General features: G+C 41.1%; 1 protein-coding gene across 2 annotated transcripts in view; it reads right to left on the reverse strand.

Annotated features, from left to right (window-relative positions):
- Positions 1-20,499, reverse strand: part of LOC115213643 (dynein beta chain, ciliary-like) — an 884,597-nt gene that overhangs the window by 664,329 nt on the left and 199,769 nt on the right. The gene's annotated exons all lie outside the window — the stretch shown is intronic.

Here is a 20,499-nt window from a genome sequence, read left to right on the forward strand (position 1 = left end):
ATCGTGCGCATCTACCTAGTTAAAATCATAGCAGAAGCCATAGGACATTGTACATTAGAAATGAAGCAAACCACCCCAGGCACACACATAGACAAAACAAGGAAATACAATATCAAGTGCTCCACACACCAGGACAGCCACCACAGAAATAAGAAAGGCCCTAACATTAATAACAACACAATACTTAAAAATACCAAAACTAATGGACTACTCTGTGGTATAATGCTTCATTCGGGAAACAAATAATGTCCAACATTCTGAAGTAGTCTTACACAGTGATTGAGAAACACTTTCTTAAGTATAGCTAGTATCACAGAATATTCAATACACACAATGTCCGACTCACCTTTTCCACTAACCATAACCAAGTATAGATAATAGCAGCACACAATGCAAGAAAACTATCCCACTTCTAAAGGACCAGTGAAAATAGTACACTGGACAAGGAAAATGAACCTATCAACAGAAATATTGATAATACAAATCTCGATGAAGGGGTAGAAACAGTTAATAATGGAAGGGAACAGGGCACTAACACCAAAATAACACACTGGAACAGGACAGAGTAATAATCTAAGAACTAGCAGTCAAAAGGAAACAACCTAACACATACCAACACCTTCACAAGACAGGAAGCACAAACTGCTAGAAATAACAGCACACAAACGCCTATGCATAGAAGGCTTAGAAAAAATAGTAGACAGGTAGAAATGAGGACAACAGAAACATCTAGCAGTAGCCATAACACAATAATAGAAACAAGAAATAAGGTCTCTGTAACTGTGCTAGGGATGCAATATGCCCATTAGACTTCAGATGTTTGATGGAAAACCAGGATTATAGATGCAAAATCACTTCCGAGAGAAGGACATATTTCTATATAGAGGCAAGCACTCTTAATTTCAAGAGAAGGCTGGCTAATTGCTTAAATACTTACAGGGACAGAAAAATATGAATAGTACAAGTCTAAATAAACAAATCTGGTCAATTAAAGACAGGAACCATAGCTATGCTATGGAGTGGGAAATAATCAGTAGAGCTAAACCATGTTGGGCAGGAGGAAGTAGATGTGACTTCTGTATAGAAGAATTATACCAAATATTTATATTGAGAAACAAATTACTTAATACCAGATTTGAACAGGCTTTAAAGTGCTTACAAAAACGCAATAAAACATTTAAGAAATTTGAAGGAAGTTCTAGATAACACAATGCCCCACCCACAGTTGAATGTGATAGGAAGGATAAAAGAACATATCCTAAATCGAAAAAATTCATGGCCCTCCTCAACAAACCAAGCACATATTCTATCCAATGTATACTGCAAAACATAAACAACACAGCCAGGAAAATGAATATATGTATAACTAAAAACATTATACTTGTAGTGAAATCATCATCATCATCATCATCGTTTAACGTCCGTTCTCCACGCTAGCATGGGTTGGACGGTTCGACCGGGGATCTGGGAAGCCAGAAGGCTGCACCAGGCTCCAGTCTTATCTGGCAATGTTTCTACAGCTGGATGCCCTTCCTAACGCCAACCACTCCGTGAGTGTAGTGGGTGCTTTTTACGTGCCACCTGCACAGGTGCCAGGCGCGGCTGGCAACGGCCATGGTCGGATTGGTGTATTTTATGTGCCACCGGCACGGAAGCCAGTCGAGGCGGTGCTGGCATCGGCCACGAGTCGGATAGTGCTTTTTACGTACCACCAGACCAGGGATCCTGGCTGGTTCAATTCGATTTCGATTTTGCTTGCCCCAACATGTCTTCACAAGCAAAGGGGGTTGGCATGGGTGCCTGTTGTATGGTCGGATTGGAGTATTTTACGTGCCACCGGCACGGAAGCCAGTGGAGGCAGCGCTGGCATCGGCCACGAGTCAGATAGTGCTTTTTATGTACCACCAGACCAGGGATCCTGGCTGGTTCAATTCGGTTTTGATTTCGATTTCGCTTGCCCCAACATGTCTTCGCAAGCAAAGGGGGTTGGCATGGGTGCCTGTCGTCGGATGAGGTTCTATATCGACTTCGCTTGCCTCAACAGGTCTTTGTGTCCAAGGGAGGAAAGGCATTCATAAGTGGGCTGGGCTCACTTGTCCTGCCTGGTCTTCTCACGTACAGAATATTTCCAAAGATCTCGGTCGCTGGTCATTTCCTCAGTGAGGCCTAAAGTTCGAAGGTCGTGCTTCACCACCTCGTCCCAGGTTTTCCTGGGTCTACCTCTTCCACGGGTTCCCTCAACTGCTAGGGATTGGCACTTTCTCACACGCCTATCTTCATCCATTCTCGCCACATGACCATACCGGCGCAATCGTCTCTCTTGCACACCACAACTGATGCTTCTTAGGTACAACATTTCTCTCAAGGTGCTAACGCTCTGTCGAGTATGTACACTGACATTACACATCCATCGGAGCATACTGGCTTCATTCCTCACGAGCTTACGCATGTCCTCAGCAGTCACGGCCCATGTTTCACTGCCATGTAGCATGGCTGTTCGTACACACGCATCATACAGTCTGCCTTTTATTCTGAGCGAGAGGCCTTTAGTCACCAGCAGAGGTAAGAGCTCCCTAAACTTTTCCCAGGCTATTCTTATTCTAGCAGTTACACTTTCAGCGCACTCACCCCCACTACTGACTTGGTCACCTAGATAACGGAAGCTATCAACTACTTCTAGTTTTTCCCCCTGGAAAGTGACGGAAGTTGTTTTCTGCAGATTTTCGGAGGTTAATACTCCCGAGCATCTGCCACATACAAAAACTATCTTCCCAGTTAGCCTACCTTTGACATTGCTGCACCTCTTATTTGTCCATAGCTTACACTGGGTACATCTTATAGTTTCTACCTACACCTTTTCTACAGATCAAGCAGGGCCATCTTCCTGAAGACATTTGTGGATTGTCTACCTTCCTACTTATTAGTACTTTGGTTTTAGCTAGGTTGACTCTAAGGCCCCTCGATTCTAAACCCTCCTTCCACACCTGGAACTTCTCCTCCAGCTCTGATAGTGACTCAGCAATAAGAGCAAGGTCGTCAGCGTAGAGGAGCTCCCAGGGACAACCTGTCTTGAATTCCTCCGTAATTGCCTGGAGGACTATGATAAATAGGAGGGGGCTGAGTACTGAACCCTGGTGGACCCCAACCTCTACTTTGAATTCTTCTGTGTACATGTTGCCAACCCTAACCTTACTTATGGCATCTCTGTACATGGCTTGCACAGTCCTCACCAGCCATTCATCTATCCCTAGTTTCCTCATTGACCACCAGATAAGGGATCGGGGGACGCTATCAAAAGCTTTCTCCATGTCAACAAAAGCCAGGTACAGGGGCTTATCTTTGGCTAGGTATTTCTCCTGCAGCTGCCTTACCAGGAATATAGCATCAGTGGTACTTTTCCCTGGCACGAACCCAAACTGCATCTCATCTAAACTAACTCTCTCTCTAATTAGTTGGGCTATGACCCTCTCCGTAACCTTCATTACTTGATCCAACAGCTTGATACCTCTGTAATTATTTGTATCTAGGGCATCACCTTTACCTTTGTAGCAGTTGACTAGTATGCTGCTGCACCAGTCATTGGGTATGACTCCTTCGTGTATCACCTGGTTGACTATACGGGTGACTAGGTTATAGCCGACACTGCCAGATATTTTGAGCATCTCTGCAGTAATTCCTGATGGGCCTGGGGCTTTCCCTGTCTTCATGCTTCTAATTGCCTTAGCTACCACGGAACTATCAACTCAGATAGCTGGTCCCTCTGTTGGGTCAACATTCGGCAGACTCTCTTTATCCCATTCATTTTCTTTATTCAGCAACCTTTCATAGTGGCATCTCCAAACCTCTCTCTTTGCATCCTCATTTAGCACAAGTGAACCATCATCCATGTGAACACACTTCTCTCCTACCACATCACGATTCTCTCTCACACACTGTCTTGCAACATGAAATACCTCAAGTCTTTCATCCTCACGGCTCAGAACATTGGCAAATTTTTTCTTATCCGCTTCCCCTCTGGCTAAATAAACCTGTCTCCTAGCTTCCCTTCTGGCTGTCTGATACAATTCCCTGCTACCACCGTTCTTCCAGTCCTTCCAAGCCTGTCTCTTTTGTCTAATAGCCCTGTCAACCACAGTGTTCCACCACCATGTTACTCTGGGTCGAGATGGTACTTTGCTCCATCCACAGATCTGGTCAGTGGCTGTCAGCAGATTGTCCCGTAGAAATCTCCAGTTGCTTTCCACATTAAGTGAAGCTATATCCCCTTCTATTTCGTCAAAGGCTTCGAGTAGTATGTCTCTAAATCTCTGTCCATTTGCAGGATCTTTAAGCTTCCAGACCCTTCTCCTCCAAGCAGGTCTTCTTCTGGGCAACCATTTAGCTCTGATCCTGAAGTCGCTAACTACTAATCTATGTTGAGGAGTACATTCTTCGCCTGGAAAGGTTTTGGCATTTATAAGCAGCCCTCTTTCCCTTTTTCTGGTAAGGATGTAGTCAATCTGGCTAGTGTGTCTGCCAGAACGGTAGGTGACTAGGTGAGAGGTGGGTTTCCTGAAGTTGGTATTGCAGACCATAAGGTCATTTGCATCGCAGAACTCCAGCAGCCTGGTTCCCTCCTCATTACGAGAGCCAAAACCGTAGCCTCCATGAACGCCATGGAAGCCCCCGACATGCCGTCCAACATGTCCATTGAAATCACCTGTCACGAAGAGAAGGTCACTGTCATTTGTCAACGAGGTAGTCCGCAATAGGGTGTCAGAGAATTGGTCTTTTTGTCCTTCCGGTAGCCCTGGTTGAGGGGCATATGCCGAGATGATAGTAGCTGACCTATGGTGAAGCACTAATCTAATCTTAAGTACTCTATCACTTACTCTGACTACCTCGATTACCTTATCTACCCATTTCTCCGCAAGAAGTATACCCATGCCCCCGACCTCGTCAGTGTTCCCTGCCCAGAAAATCTTGTACCTGTGTTCCTTGCCTGTGAGTAGCCTAGCGGAGCCTCCTCTCCACCTTACTTCCTGGATGCAGCATAAATCCACACGCCTCCGTTCAAGCAGCTCAACAATCTCTCCAGACCTACCTTTCAATGTGCCAACATTGAGTGTGCCAACTCTGAGGGTGTGGGAGGTGTGGGCCTCTGAGACCCTGGGATGAGGGACAGCAGTGTCATGTACCTGAAAAGAAAGCTTGCATTTGCCAGATTTCATACTGAGACTCTAGACTACAACCTGCATACATTTCAGTTTTTGCGCTATATGATCACAATAAACCCTACATAGGGGTGCTGTTGGGAGTATGTGCGGGGGGGGGGGAGTCAAGAAAGGTAGAAAAAAGAAACTTCCGGTTCTGGTGGAGGGGTGGAGGGGTCACCTCGAAGGAACAACAGGTTTAAGTTAATTCGTAGGGGATTTTCTGCAACAGAAATTACTGAACATCTAGAAACTTCGGGAATCGAGTAAAACATAATATAAATAAGAGAGAGAGAGAATATTTTGTAGTGAATTCTGGGAATGGATTTAAAATGCATGATCTTAAGACAGACAGGAAGCCATGTATACAAGATGGCGAAATAAATAATAGAGAAACGGGATTTAGGGTTACGAATCAACGCTTAAAAAAATATGAATATGAAAGTTAAGTTCGCTTAGCTGGTCATTTTTTGAAGTCAGTGTTTTGTCAGCAAGATGTAGAATCGAGAAGAGGTATTTCTTTATTATGATTATAAAAATTCGATTACACAGAAGGACAAATACAGGACATACATACAAAAAACATTTAAGAGATTCGATTAAAAATTTTCATTTACATTTGGATTATTCATTATAACATAAATGTCCTTTACATGACCAGTAGAACAACGAACAGTACATGAACTTATAATCTCACCGGAGTTTTTACACCCCGGCAATTTATGAGGCCCCGCAGCTTTTATTTCCTCTCCTTCCTCCATGGTCAAGCAGGGTTTCTGACACCCACCTTTTTTTCCACTTCCTTCCATCTTTTCTCATACACACCCCGTGGTAAGATCCTCTTTTCCAGCCCCATTTTGCTCTTCAGATGATATCTGAAGTAAGTGAGCAAGCCGGGGCCAGAGACAAAGGATCCTATCGCGGCTCCTTCCATTCTTGTTCTCCACATGCATTCTTTTACTACTGCAACCGTGCAGTGAAAACATGCCTCACCTTCCTTCGAGAGTCCAGTTGGCGGTATCATCTTAATCATAGACTCAGCCGACAGCTGTACTCGTCCCAGATGCGATAACACGTGTTCTGCGTAACTTATCAAGTCGGACAACTTCCGACAGTGAACAAAAGCGTGCTGGACGGTTTCATCGTCCAACTCGCACCTTGGACACGTCGGTGGCACTGAAACTCCGTGCCGCGATAACTTCTCGCGAACAGGTAAAGCATTCCTATAGCACTGCCAGGCCAGGGATCTTTGGAAATTATCCAAATACCCCGACCTGAAAGTTTTTTTAAACAGGTTGGTAAGCTGGTCTTCGTCAAACCCCAGAGCCCCTCCTAGGACGTCGTCGTTTTTTGCCTCTACCAGCTTTCTATAAAATACCGAGGTGGTATTTCCGCAGCCGGCCTCCTTAGTGAATTTTAGAATCGAGAAGAGGTATTTCTTTATTATGATTATAAAAATTCGATTACACAGAAGGACAAATACAGGACATACATACAAAAAACATTTAAGAGATTCGATTAAAAATTTTCATTTACATTTGGATTATTCATTATAACATAAATGTCCTTTACATGACCAGTAGAACAACGAACAGTACATGAACTTATAATCTCACCGGAGTTTTTACACCCCGGCAATTTATGAGGCCCCGCAGCTTTTATTTCCTCTCCTTCCTCCATGGTCAAGCAGGGTTTCTGACACCCACCTTTTTTTCCACTTCCTTCCATCTTTTCTCATACACACCCCGTGGTAAGATCCTCTTTTCCAGCCCCATTTTGCTCTTCAGATGATATCTGAAGTAAGTGAGCAAGCCGGGGCCGGAGACAAAGGATCCTATCGCGGCTCCTTCCATTCTTGTTCTCCACATGCATTCTTTTACTACTGCAACCGTGCAGTGAAAACATGCCTCACCTTCCTTCGAGAGTCCAGTTGGCGGTATCATCTTAATCATAGACTCAGCCGACAGCTGTACTCGTCCCAGATGCGATAACACGTGTTCTGCGTAACTTATCAAGTCGGACAACTTCCGACAGTGAACAAAAGCGTGCTGGACGGTTTCATCGTTCAACTCACACCTTGGACACGTCGGTGGCACTGAAACTCCGTGCCGCGATAACTTCTCGCGAACAGGTAAAGCATTCCTATAGCACTGCCAAGCCAGGGATCTTTGGAAATTATCCAAATACCCCGACCTGAAAGTTTTTTTAAACAGGTTGGTAAGCTGGTCTTCGTCAAACCCCAGAGCCCCTCCTAGGACGTCGTCGTTTTTTGCCTCTACCAGCTTTCTATAAAATACCGAGGTGGTATTTCCGCAGCCGGCCTCCTTAGTGAATTTTAGAATCGAGAAGAGGGACGAGATAAATCGAACACTGCTTTATAAAGAGTTAGGGATTGGGGAGGGGGTTATCAGGTGGCAGCATGAGGAAAGAGAGAGGGGGGGAGAGAAAGAGAGAGAGAGAGCTAAGGAACAACAGGTTTAATTCGTAGGGAATTTTCTGCAACAGAAATTACTGAACATCTAGAAACTTCGGGGTTCGAGCAGAACGTGATATAAATAAGAGAGAGAGAAAATATTTTGTAGGGAATTTTGGGGGAAAGGAATAACAACGAAGGAACAACAGGTTTTAAGTTAATACGTAAGGAATTTTCTGCAACAGAAATTACTGAACATCTAGAAACTTCGGGGTTCGAGTAAAACAAAACATAATATATAAGAGATAGAGAAAATATTTTGTAGGGAATTTTGGGGGAAAGGAATAACAACGAAGGGACAACAGGTTTAAGTTAATTCGTAGGGAATTTTCTGCAACAGAAATTACTGAACATCTAGGAACTTCGGGGTTCGAGTAAAACAAAACATAATATATAAGAGATAGAGAAAATATTTTGTAGGGAATTTTGGGGGAAAGGAATAACAACGAAGGAACAACAGGTTTTAAGTTAATACGTAGGGAATTTTCTGCAACAGAAATTACTGAACAACTAGAAACTTCGGGGTTCGAGTAGAACGTAATATATATAAGAGAGAGAGAAAATATTTTGTAGGGAATTTTGGGGGAAAGGAATAACAACGAAGGAACAACAGGTTTTAAGTTAATTTGTAGGGGGTTTTCTGCAACAGAAATTAGTGAACATCTAGAAACTTCGGGGATCGAGTAAACATAATATAAATAAGAGAGAGAGAAAATATTTTGTAGGGAATTTTAGGGGAAAGGAATAAGAACGAAGGAACAACAAGTTTTAAGTTAATTCGTAGGGGATTTTCTGCAACAGAAATTACTGAACATCTAGAAACTTCGGGAATCGAGTAAAACATAATATAAATAAGAGAGAGAGAGAATATTTTGTAGTGAATTCTGGGAATGGAATAATAACGGGATGACACTGAAATTAAAGGAGGAATTTAAAATGCATGATCTTAAGACACAGGAAGCCATGTATACAAGATGGCGAAATAAATAATAGAGAAACGGGATTTAGGGTTACGAATCAGCACTTAAAAAAATATATAGATGGTAAAATGTGTTATGTGGATGTGTGTATGTTATCACAAGAGTTCATATAGAGATGAAAGAATAAATACAGGATCTATACATATACTACATAAAATGTTTTATTTTTCTTTCGATGATGATACATGGAATCAAATTGTAGAAGCTAGAAGAAGTAATCTTATGCAAGAAGTTCAGAGATAGGAAATGTAGAACAACAGTGAAGTGGTGGCTTTCAGTCATATCAGCTATAAGGCATAGAGAAATAGATGTAAATAGCGATGACGTGAATGGCTGTTAGTCTAATCGACTAAGAAGCAAAAAACTGGGTTGGCAAGCTGTTTTTATTAATGGAACACTAAACATTCTAGAAACTTCCAAGAGAAACACCAAGCTTCTTGAATAATTAAGAATCATGTTTCGTGACAATGATACTTTGAGAAACTCAGAATAGGGAGGTTACTTTGTGATCTTTCTTGCAAGGGAAATAATTCAACTATCTATCTACTGCTACACATACCCCAGGCAGAGGTAACAATATACAATAAAGAAAATAACAAAAATGTATACATCATAAAATGTCAAAACATAGAACAATGTCACAGTTCAAATGTAATAAATGTTTATTAAATTTTTGGCCAATGGACGTCTACCACTTCTGGCAGTCATAGTATATGATAGTAGGTGTAAAGGATATGTTTGTAATGTTGTGTGTGTTGTCTGTAGTTGGAGTGGAAATGGTTTTTTTCTATCAATAGTTTTAATCTATCAATAGAAATAGTGTCTTTATGACCGTTCAGGTCTAAAGTGAAAACTTTACCTGTGTAAGAAAGTACACGGAAGGGTTCTGCATATGGTGCTGATAAAGGATGTTTAACGGCATCATTGTGGACAAAAATATGAGTCCAGGAAGAATAGTCCTTAGGTAAATATGTTTTAATATCTTGTTTTCTGGCGTTCATATGTGGTAACTTTGACATATAGTCATACAAACATTCAACAAAACTTGTAGCATCAATATCTTGTGTGTTTGCAGGAACAATTATCTGACCAGGCAGCATCAAGGAAGAACCATACAGTAATCCTGCAGGAGAAAATCCAGTATCTTCTTTGATAGAAAAGTGGAGACCCAAGAGAACAATAGGAAGAAATTCAATCCATTGAGATGAATCAGCAGAAGCACTCAGTGCAGCTTTCAGCTGTTGATGAAATCTTCCAATCATACCATTCAAAACTGGTGGAATGTGTTCACTTCCTAAAATCTCGGTAAGCTCTTTGAAAAGCTTAGCTTCAAACTGACATCCACAGTCTGCTGTTATTGTTACAGGTGTTCGGAAACGAGAAATCCATCCTGTGACTAAAGTTTGTGCCACAGTTAGAGAAGAGATGTCTGTGAGTGGAATGACTTCTGACCAATGGGAAAAATAGTCGATACAGGTTAATAAAAACATGTAATTCTGACTCGCAGGCCAAGGTCCTACTATATCAACATGTATGTACTGGAATCAAGCATCTGGAGTGGAGGAAGTACCTAATGGTGCACAGATTGTGTTAAAATCCCTACCTACTCTAGCATTAAAGTCATCCAGTACGATGACTTTGTCTACCTGAGGGATATTTCTTATAATGCCCTTCAAAGCATGGTAGAAAGAAATTTTTTCATCATCAGTATAGCAGTGTAATAGTAATGGCATGCTTTTGCTGCAGATGTGTGAGGAGCTGTTTCAACAAGAGAATAAGTTTAAGACCACATGAATGCACCCTGCATCTAAAGAATGGCATATTCTGGATTACATTCTTGTTAGAGTGCATGACAGACAGGATGTGCAGTGTGTTCGTGTTCTTCGTGGAGCTGAGTGTTGGACTGACCACCACCTAGTACATACAAAAGTGAAATTAGTCACAAAACATAAAATCCGAGCTGCAGGGATTACCCTGTCTAAAAGACTGAATGTTGATCATCTTAAGTGTAATAGTGTGAAGAGAACTTTACGAGAGGAAATGAATGCTGCAGATATTGGGGGGGATTAGCTGACCCTTAAAAAGTCAGTTTATGATATAGGCAAGAAAGTTCTGGGATTGATACAAAGAAAGCATCAAGATTGGTTTAAAGAAAATGATGAATATATAGATGATTTATTGGCTGATAAAAGACGTACTTTGTCACGCTATCTGTCAGCAAAGCCACAGGAAAGGGAAGTGTTGCATAGGGAACTCAAGAATGTAAAATCACGTGTGAGGCAAAGGCTTTCTCAGATGAGCGATACATGGTGGAATAAGAGGGCTGATGAGATACAGGTGGTGTTGGATTCCAATAACACAAAGCTGTTGTATGGTCTTTTGCGAGAAGTTTATGGACCAACGTCTTCTCTGATGGCACCACTTAGAAGCAGGGATGGTAAAGAACTTCGTCATTCACAAGGAATTCTGTGAAGGTGGCAAGAACACTTTGATGAAATTTTGAATCAGCAGTCTATAGTTAGTGAGGATGTTCTCAATTTCATCCCTGGATCACCTGTGAAGTCAGCATTCGTATAAGGGAAAGGGCAACAGAAATGATTGTGGTAACTATAGAGGAGTATCATTGCTTTCTGTCGTAGGAAAGGTTTTATGCAGAGTACTTCTGGATCACCTGCTGAAACACGTTGCAGATTGTGTTCTTCCAGAAAGTCAATCTGGCTTTCGTGTGGGACGTGGCACTGCTGATATGATCTTTTCAGCTAGACAGCTTCAGGAAAAGTGTGTGGAACAGGGTCTGGATTTGTATCAGGTTTTTGTCGATCTGACAACAGCCTTTGATACCGTTAATAGAAAAGCATTGTGGAAAGTCCTCCAGAAACTTGGGTGTCCTGAAAAGTTCCTTGCTTTGGTTAGGTCTTTTCATGAAGACATGAAGGATAGGGTTAATGTTAGAGGGAAGATGTTGGAGCCCATTTCAATACAAAATGGAGTGAAACAGAGGGATATTCTGGCACTGACCTTATTTGCCATATATTTTGCGATGGTTTTCGGTATTGCATTCAGAAACTGCAGATATGGTGTTTACATCCATTATCGAACCTCTGGCAGCATATTTAATATCAGGCGCTTTGTTGCAAAAGCAAGGGTATTTACCTCTATCATAAGAGACCTTTTGTATGCAAATGATTGTGAGCTAGTAGCACACACAGAGAATGATATGCAACACATTTTGAATGCATTCTCTGATGCTTGCACTGCCTTAGGATTTACAGTCAATCTCAAGAAAACTGTTGTCATGTACCAACCTGCCCCTGGTAAGCAGAATAGTGTACCAAATATCTATGTGTATGGTAAACAACTTGATGTAGTTGATCAGTTTGTCTACCTGAGAAGCACTATTAATAGATATAGTAATTTGGATGATGAATTTCCATATAGAATTAGGAAAGCAAGTGTTGCTTTTGGAAGGCTAGAAAGGTACCTCTGGAGTCGGTGAGATATATGCAGAAAGACAAAGATAAAGGTGTACAAGGCAGATGTGTGCTCCCTTCTCTTCTCTATGCCTGCAAGACGTGGGTCACATATTGATACCACCTTAAACAACTGGACCGTTTCCATCAGATGTGTCTCAGACAGATCTATGGCATTAAGTGAGAAGACCACATCAGTGATCTTGAAATATTGGAAGGCTCTCGGTGTGAAAGTATAGAAGCTCTTGTTTTAAAGCAAAAGCTCTGATGGAGTGGTTGTCTGGTCAGGATGAAGGATTCAAGAATGCCAAACCAACTCTTTTATGGAGAGTTAGCTAAAGGAGAACGACCTCCACATAAACCAAAACAGAGGTATAAGGACTTGCTGAAGGCTTCCTTGAGAGATGCCTGCATCTCTCCTGACACATGGGAGGGCATAGCTATTGATTGTAGCAGGTGGAGAAGGATTGTGCACGAGGGAAAAGCTACTTTTCAGAAATCTCGAGTTGCGCATGAGAAAGTAAGGATGGATGTCAAGAAGGGCATCGCTGTTACATTTCTAGATGGGAAGGGTCTTCCTATGATGCTGACATGCAGTGTCTGTGCAAGACCCTGCCTCAGTAAAGCTCGACTCAAGAGTCATCTTCGTAGTCACAGAGCGACACAGATGAGTGACAACCTGGCCACTGGTGGTGGTGCTACACACCATACTAATCATATCTGTCAAGCATGTGGAAGAGAGTGTAATTCAGCAGGAGGACTTAAACGACATGCAAAGGTACATGAAGCCCAGTTACAACTACAGCTGGCTATTACCGGTAAAGGTTTTAGCTGCCAATTCTGTACAAGATATTGTAGATCTTTAGCTGGGCTAAAAAGTCACATTCGATCACAGCACCAATAACAGTTAAGCTTCGTGCAATGGCCATACTTGATAATGAGGGGGCAGCTATCATGTATATGTATATATATGTATATATATATATAAATAGGAAAAAAGCAACAAGAATGGATTAAAATCTCGGTACGATCGTTTCGTATGAGGACATCTTTAATAAGCTACAAAAAATGCAGTGAATACAGATGGCTCGTACTCGTCAGCCGAAAAAACATCAGAGAATTCCCAAACATCAAAAGGGGTAGATACAAAAGAGGTTGTAAGATTAGCTGCATTGAAGAAAGTTCGATTCATGGAGATCCGATGAAAGGTTTTAAACCTACAGAATTTATGCATGTCTACATATAGCTCATATTGAATATTTGATCAAGTTGTGTGAAGAAATTTTCTGATACAGTCATGCAAAATTTCTGAAAATCCGAGTAAGAGGCAAAGTGACTACCATATCATGTAGAGGAAAGTCTGAGTAAAAGCAAAGTGACTGTCATATCGTGTAGCGGAACAGATTGTTATCGAAATTTACAAGAATCGCAGATAAGTTCGATTTTTGGAGATCCGATGAAAAAGTCTTGAACTTACAAAATATGTGTATGTCCTTATAGTTCATAATCCAGTTTTGTGAAGAGATTTAGGGTACAATCATGCGAAAAATATCAGGGAATCCGAATGAGAAGCAAAATGACATTGTAGCGGTTCAGGTTGTTAATGAATTTTACAAGAATCACAGAAAGAGGAGGAAGGAAGTAGAAATTTAATCAGTTACTGCTATTTAAGCTGTCAAAGAGAAAGGAAAGGGGAAGCTAAGGGGATGGGCACAAGTTGATACTAACAGAAAAATCTAAGCTTGTTTAGAACAAAATTCGAACTGAGGTCAACAATTTATTTCTTTATTTATAAATGTTACTATTAATAGATTGTCAGGTTACAAAGAGGTCATTAGAAAGGAAAGAAAAATGGGGTTGTTTTTAAATGAAATTAAACAATTATATTATTATTATACTATACTATAATACACTACACTATATTATATTATATTATTTTATTATATTATATCATATCACAATACACTACGATAGGTCTGGGATTAGCAGAATTAATTTTTAGTGTAAAAGAAAATAAGAGATTTAACTAACTAATATTTGTAATGGGTTAAAAAATAGACTAAGAAATAGAGATAAAAATAGAGCAAAATTAAATTTATTAATAATATGGTCCAATAGAAATAAATCAAATAATTTAAATCAATAAGTATTAAATAGTACCATCAGAGAGAGAAAATTATAATCATAGCTAGTTAGATCTTATCTTTCTAGTTAAATATATAATATACTATGTAGGAGTGTGTGTATATATATATATATATATATATATATATATATATATATGCATGCATATATATACATGTGTGCGTGCATGCAAGTATGTGTATATATAGATGTGTTTTACACTTATTGCTTATTTTTACACTTTTTCATACATTTTTCTGTATTTTGCTTTTAGCCCTGTTTTTTTCTTGTGCATGTGCATATACAGACGTGTGTATGAACCTTTTTGTGCAAGTGTGTGTGTGTGTGGGTGTAAGTATGTATGTGGGAATATATATATCTTTTGGCAAATGTGTGGGTGAGCATGTGAGTGTGTTTCAAGTGAGGGTGGATGAGTATATGTGTATGTATGGACATGCACACTTATGGATTACTATGAACATGTTTACTCCCTTATATTTACTCTCTCCCCTTACTTAGCGGTCATTCTAATAGCTCTTTTGTCTTAATAACAGTTAATCACACAGAATTGGAACACTGCATCTCTGAGATCAGAAGGCGTTTTAACAATGGTACAAATGAAATCGATGGCAATATTACCATTTTCATCCCCTGGTATTTTGCCTTCGCCAAGTGCAAGGAGGGTGTGAGAAAATGCTGCTGATGTGATATCACGTCGCATATGAGCACGCATATTGGTGTGAAGTTTGAGAGTCTTCACCAGTAGCCACAATGTGGATGACTTAAGACACGCACTTACTGCATCAGCTGTAGTCCCTTTGGGAATAACGGGAAGTGTTTGTCGGAAGTCCCCTGAAAGAAGAAGTGTTATGCCTCCCATGGGAACTGAAGAGTGTTTGATGTCTCTGAGAGATCTATCTAGTGCCTGAAGAGCACGTCTGTGGGCCATCGTGCATTCATCCCAAACGATAAGCTTGCATCGTCTGAATACTTCTGCCTGATCGGAGCTGTTACTGATGTTGCAAGTTGGTGTCTCAGTCTTCGCTAAGTCAAGCGGGAGCTTGAAAGTGGAGTAAGCTGTCCTGCCGCCTGGCAATAAAAGTAGCCGCAATTCCAGATGATGCCACAGCTAGGGCAATGCCTTGTGTTCACCTAATCTCAGCCAATATTAATTTGTTGACAAAAGTTTTCCCAGTGCCCCCAGGAGTATCCAGGAAAAATATCCCCACAGCTTTGGCCCGGACTGAATTAACAACGGAGTTGTAAGCGAACTTCTGTTCTGGAAGGAGCTTTGGCTCATTGTTGGCTATGTACTCGGCAAGTTCGTCAACATTAAAACATGTCTCATGCAGCAAATGTGAAGACAGAGTGTTTGTGCCTTCCTGGTTTGTTGAAGGTAGGCCATAGACCGGCAAGGCACTACCGCCCATATCAAGTACAGTATCTTCGAACGTAGTTTGTTACCACACAGCCACACCTGCCCCTATGTATGTGTGTGTGTACGTGTGTGTGTATGGGTAGATATATTATGCATGTATATATGTGTATATATATATATGTGTACATATTACATGTACATCTATATATATATATATACATCTACACATAAAATACAAAATACAAAGTTATATCTTGATATCGCTAGTGATAACAATACTCAAAATATATAACAGACTGGAATTGTAGGCCCGTCTCTCGCAATTTCAATCAATTGGATCTTGTATAGAAGTGTACGGCTGCAGCGAAATTCATTTTTGGACTTTCTTCTATGAAAGGCATTTTAACAAAAATGCTTCCATGTAAACGGTGAAAATATTGTCAATTTCCCCAAACAGGGACACAATTCAATTTTAAAACAATAACCAAAGCCCCTTCTCCGAAAGGGGGAGGGTTACGGTTTATAATTATTTAACAAATGCAACACAACAACGTTTCCCTGATGAGGAACCAACAAACGTGATTATAATAGTCAAACAGTAATAATAACAACAAACCTTTTTAATTTATCTCCATTTATGTGAAACCACTTATTCAAGTTCAAGTCATTGATGCAATTTTATACGAATTGCTAATACACACACACATAATAAGGGTGAAAAATTGAATATTAATTTGATTAATATGAATTGAAAACCAGTGGTGTAGCATATAAGACCACAGCGGATCTTCTTCTAGCAAAAAGGATGACCAGTATTAATTGCTCATCCCTTTTATATAAATACTTTCACTTTAATTGTTGCACACTTGCAAAGAGAAAGAAGGAGAAAGTGTAGTGGTAATGGTAGGAGTGAAGCACTTGAAATGAAAGAGGAAAATCGTAAAAATTTACTTTTCTCGAATTTTTTCTTAATTGGGGGTGAAATTGAAAAAACTTTACATGCCACGACCCGATGGAATCTACTTGTAAAAATGATAGGTAAATTCTAATTGAAGAAATTCTATATTGTAGAATTGTATAAAAAACGAACGGTTTGGGAGGCAGAGAAAATCTGCCTTTTATCATAAGAGATACATATGTGTATATATATGTATATATATACATATGTGTATGTATATATATATATATATATATATATATATATATATATATATATATATATATATATACATACACATATGTATATATATACATATATACACATATATATATATATATATATACATACACATATGTATATATATACATATATATACACATATGTATCTCTTATGATAAAAGGCAGATTTTCTCTGCCTCCCAACCGTTCGTTTTTTATACAATTCTACAATATAGAATTTCTTCAATTAGAATTTACCTATCATTTTTACAAGTAGATTCCATCGGGTCGTGGCATGTAAAGTTTTACATAAATGTATAGTTTTACATATATGTAAAGTTTTTATATATATATATATATATATATAATATATATATATATATATATACATATACAAATAAATACACACTTACATATACATATATATACATACATACATAAGCAAATATGCTCAACTAATTCTGAACGATCTTGATGTGAGTTCATCTGGGGAGTGGTGCTCCCCCAAACCGAAGAAGAGGCAGTGCAGTTCAAAACCAGGCGGGAAAGTTATGACCACTAAACCCATTCCGATCGACCCCACAGGCCGACATAAGTCTGATGGCTATGAAACCACCCTTTCGAAATCATCCAGTGAAAAATCGAATACCGCAGCTCATAGTAGAGAACATTTTGCCCACTCAAGATCAGCAATAATTTATGGTAAAGCTGAATCCACCTGTGATACAGGCATAAATCGCCTAAAAGAAGACATTAATTTTGTTTCCATTTTAGTTGGAGAATTGTTCTCTGTCAACGAAAATGTCAGTATTCATAAGGTCGCTTGGCTAGGAAGATTCCAAGCGAACTCAACCTCAGATACTAGACCACGCCCAATAAGGGTAATCTTTTCTTCCGATCAGGAGGCTTCAACCTTTCTGAATAGAGCTCAGACGCATGCCTGGGAAGACCCCAATATGTGTTTTCGTGAGGAATACTCACTGAGAGAGAGAATTCGCCGGAGAAACCTAATATCCGAACTAAAGATGAGAAAACAGATGGGAGAGAAGGGTTTACGCATTCAAGATGGACAAATAGTCAAGTCCTACCTCTGGTCGCATGCTGTAGTGCTGACAGGGAAAGTGAATTGAGGGAAAATCGAAGTAAAGTAGATACCCCCGTCAACGATGCTTCTGATACCCCTTATTCTGCTTGTTCCCCAACTCCCGCCCCTCAAACTTCACAGCTCAGCATCGTCTATACCAACTCGTGCTCCTTATTTCCAAAGTTCAGCGAACTATTTACACTGGCCATACGTGACTCCCCTGATGTGATAGCTATCACCGAGACTTGGCTGACTTCAGCAGTAAAGGACTCAGAAATCCACCTACAGGGCTACGTCCTCTTCAGATGTGACAGAGGAAAAAGGCGAGGTGGAGGTGTTGCTGTGTATGTTAAATCTGATCACAAACTGTCCAGCGGTATTCTACCCACTAATGCTCAACCTACAACAAAATTCGATGCCATCTATTGCAAGCTGAGTCTATCCGAGTTTTGCCTGCCCGTGTTAGCTGTCTACAGGCCGCCTCTCGCTGACCCCCAGGACGATGCTCATTTACTCGAAGCGATAAGATTCGTTTCAGCTTCGCATGACTGTTTGATACTAGGAGACTTCAACGCACCCACGATTGATTGGCCCGCATCAATTTGTACATCATCTTCCCGGTTCGGCCAGGCCCTTCTTGACGTGGCTGAAGATTGTTTTCTATCGCAACATGTTGAATATCCAACAAGGCATCGGTCTGGGCAGCAGCCATCTATGCTGGATCTGGTATTCTCCCGCTATCCAAGATCAGTGTCAGACGTATTTGTGTGCGCCCCTCTTGCAAGGAGTGATCATGCGGTCCTGAAGGTCGTCATGCACACAACTTTTTCTACGCCCACGACTACTTCGCTGCCACGTAGAGTCTTCTCTGCAATTAATCTTGAAATTCTAACCGAGGCTTCCGCGCTTCTGGACTGGCGATCCCTGATGACGTTGTCCTCTGTTGACGAACTATGGTCATCCCTCAAAGCATATGTAATCTGGTTGACTGACCAGGCAGTTCCCGTTGGGCTTCCCAAGAAGAAGAAACACAAGCCCTGGGTGACGAAGAAGGTTAAACGAGAACTTCGACTCAGAGATATTGCTTGGGCTGAATTCAAAAATCTGGATTCGACTGCAGCTTTTGAGGTGTACAAAACTCAACGAGACCGAGCCATGAAAATTGAAAAGGAAGAACGCTTCAGTTATGAATACAAAATCGCGGCAAATGCCAGTAGCAATCCAAAAACCTTCTTTGCCTATGTCCAACGGAATTCCCGCTTGAACAACCAGATTGCAACGTTGGTAGACTCAACAGGCGTATCGATTGAGGACCCTTATCAACAGAGTCAATTATTTGCCGAGGCTTTTTCAACTATTTTCAAACAAGATGATGGTCGTGAACCCCCTCCATTTGATAGATCGCTACCTCCAATGCTTCGATTGGTTATCACGCGGAACGAAGTCAAACGTGTTATTCAAGGCCTCGATGTCAACAAGGGTCACGGCCCTGACGGCATACACCCACGGGTTATCAAAGCGTTGGCTCCAGTCATCTGCGAGCCCTTAACACGTCTATTCAATATGTCATTGGCGACGGGTGTTATACCTGCGGACTGGAGAACAGCGATAATCTGCCCAATTTTCAAGAAAGGGAGCCGCGAAGACCCGCTTAACTACCGACCGGTTTCCCTTACATCAATAATCAGCAAGATGTTCGAAACCATCCTTAAGAAAAGTATGATGCTCCACCTCCAAAACACAGCCTCTATCTCTGATTCCCAACACGGCTTCGTGCCGAAGAGATCATGCTTGACCAACTTACTGGTAATGAAAGAATTGGTGACGTGCATCCTCGATGATAGTGATGCTGTTGACATCGTTTTATTGGACTTTGCCAAAGCTTTTGACTTGGTAAACCACTGCCTATTACTTGTCAAGCTTCAAGCATATAGTTTCCATCCGGATATTGTACGATGGGTTGGTGCCTTCCTCTCAGATCGCTCCTTCCAAGTCCAAGTTAATGGTTCGCGGTCCGACGTTTCCAGTGCGAGCAGTGGCATGCCTCAAGGTTCAGTGCTTGGGCCCTTATTGTTCTTAGTCTTCATAAATGACTTGCCCGACGACCTCACACAACACACCCTTCTATTTGCCGATGATGTCAAACTGGTCGCTCCTTGCGGTGATATAGAGGATCTTCATCGATGCCTCCACCAAATTTGGAGGTGGTCTAACGAATGGGACCTGTCTCTGAACGTGTCAAAGTGCTGTCATCTGCCTGTTGGCTCTCCTCCTGCAACTCAACTTGATTTCGAGCCGGGTCGTCTGCTGCTGGAGAGGACCGATCAGGTAAAGGACCTGGGTATCTTGCTGGATTCCTCCTTTTCGCCTTCGGCCCAGTGCATCCATGCTGCCAACAAAGCACGCGGAATTCTGTTCTTGATTCGACGGTCATTCGGAATGCTCACAGCAGCCATATTCCTACCACTCTATGTCACGCTGGTGAGACCCATATTGGAGTACGGGATTCAAGCCTCTTCTCCTTATCTCCTCAAAGACATACAGCATCTCGAAAGAGTCCAGAAGCTGGCTACCCGCATGGTTCATGGACTCAAAAATTTGTCCTATGAAGAAAGGCTGAGGACGCTCGACCTTTATTC

The sequence above is a fragment of the Octopus sinensis genome, linkage group LG1 (assembly GCF_006345805.1).
Source record: "Octopus sinensis linkage group LG1, ASM634580v1, whole genome shotgun sequence".
NCBI lineage: Eukaryota > Metazoa > Mollusca > Cephalopoda > Octopoda > Octopodidae > Octopus > Octopus sinensis.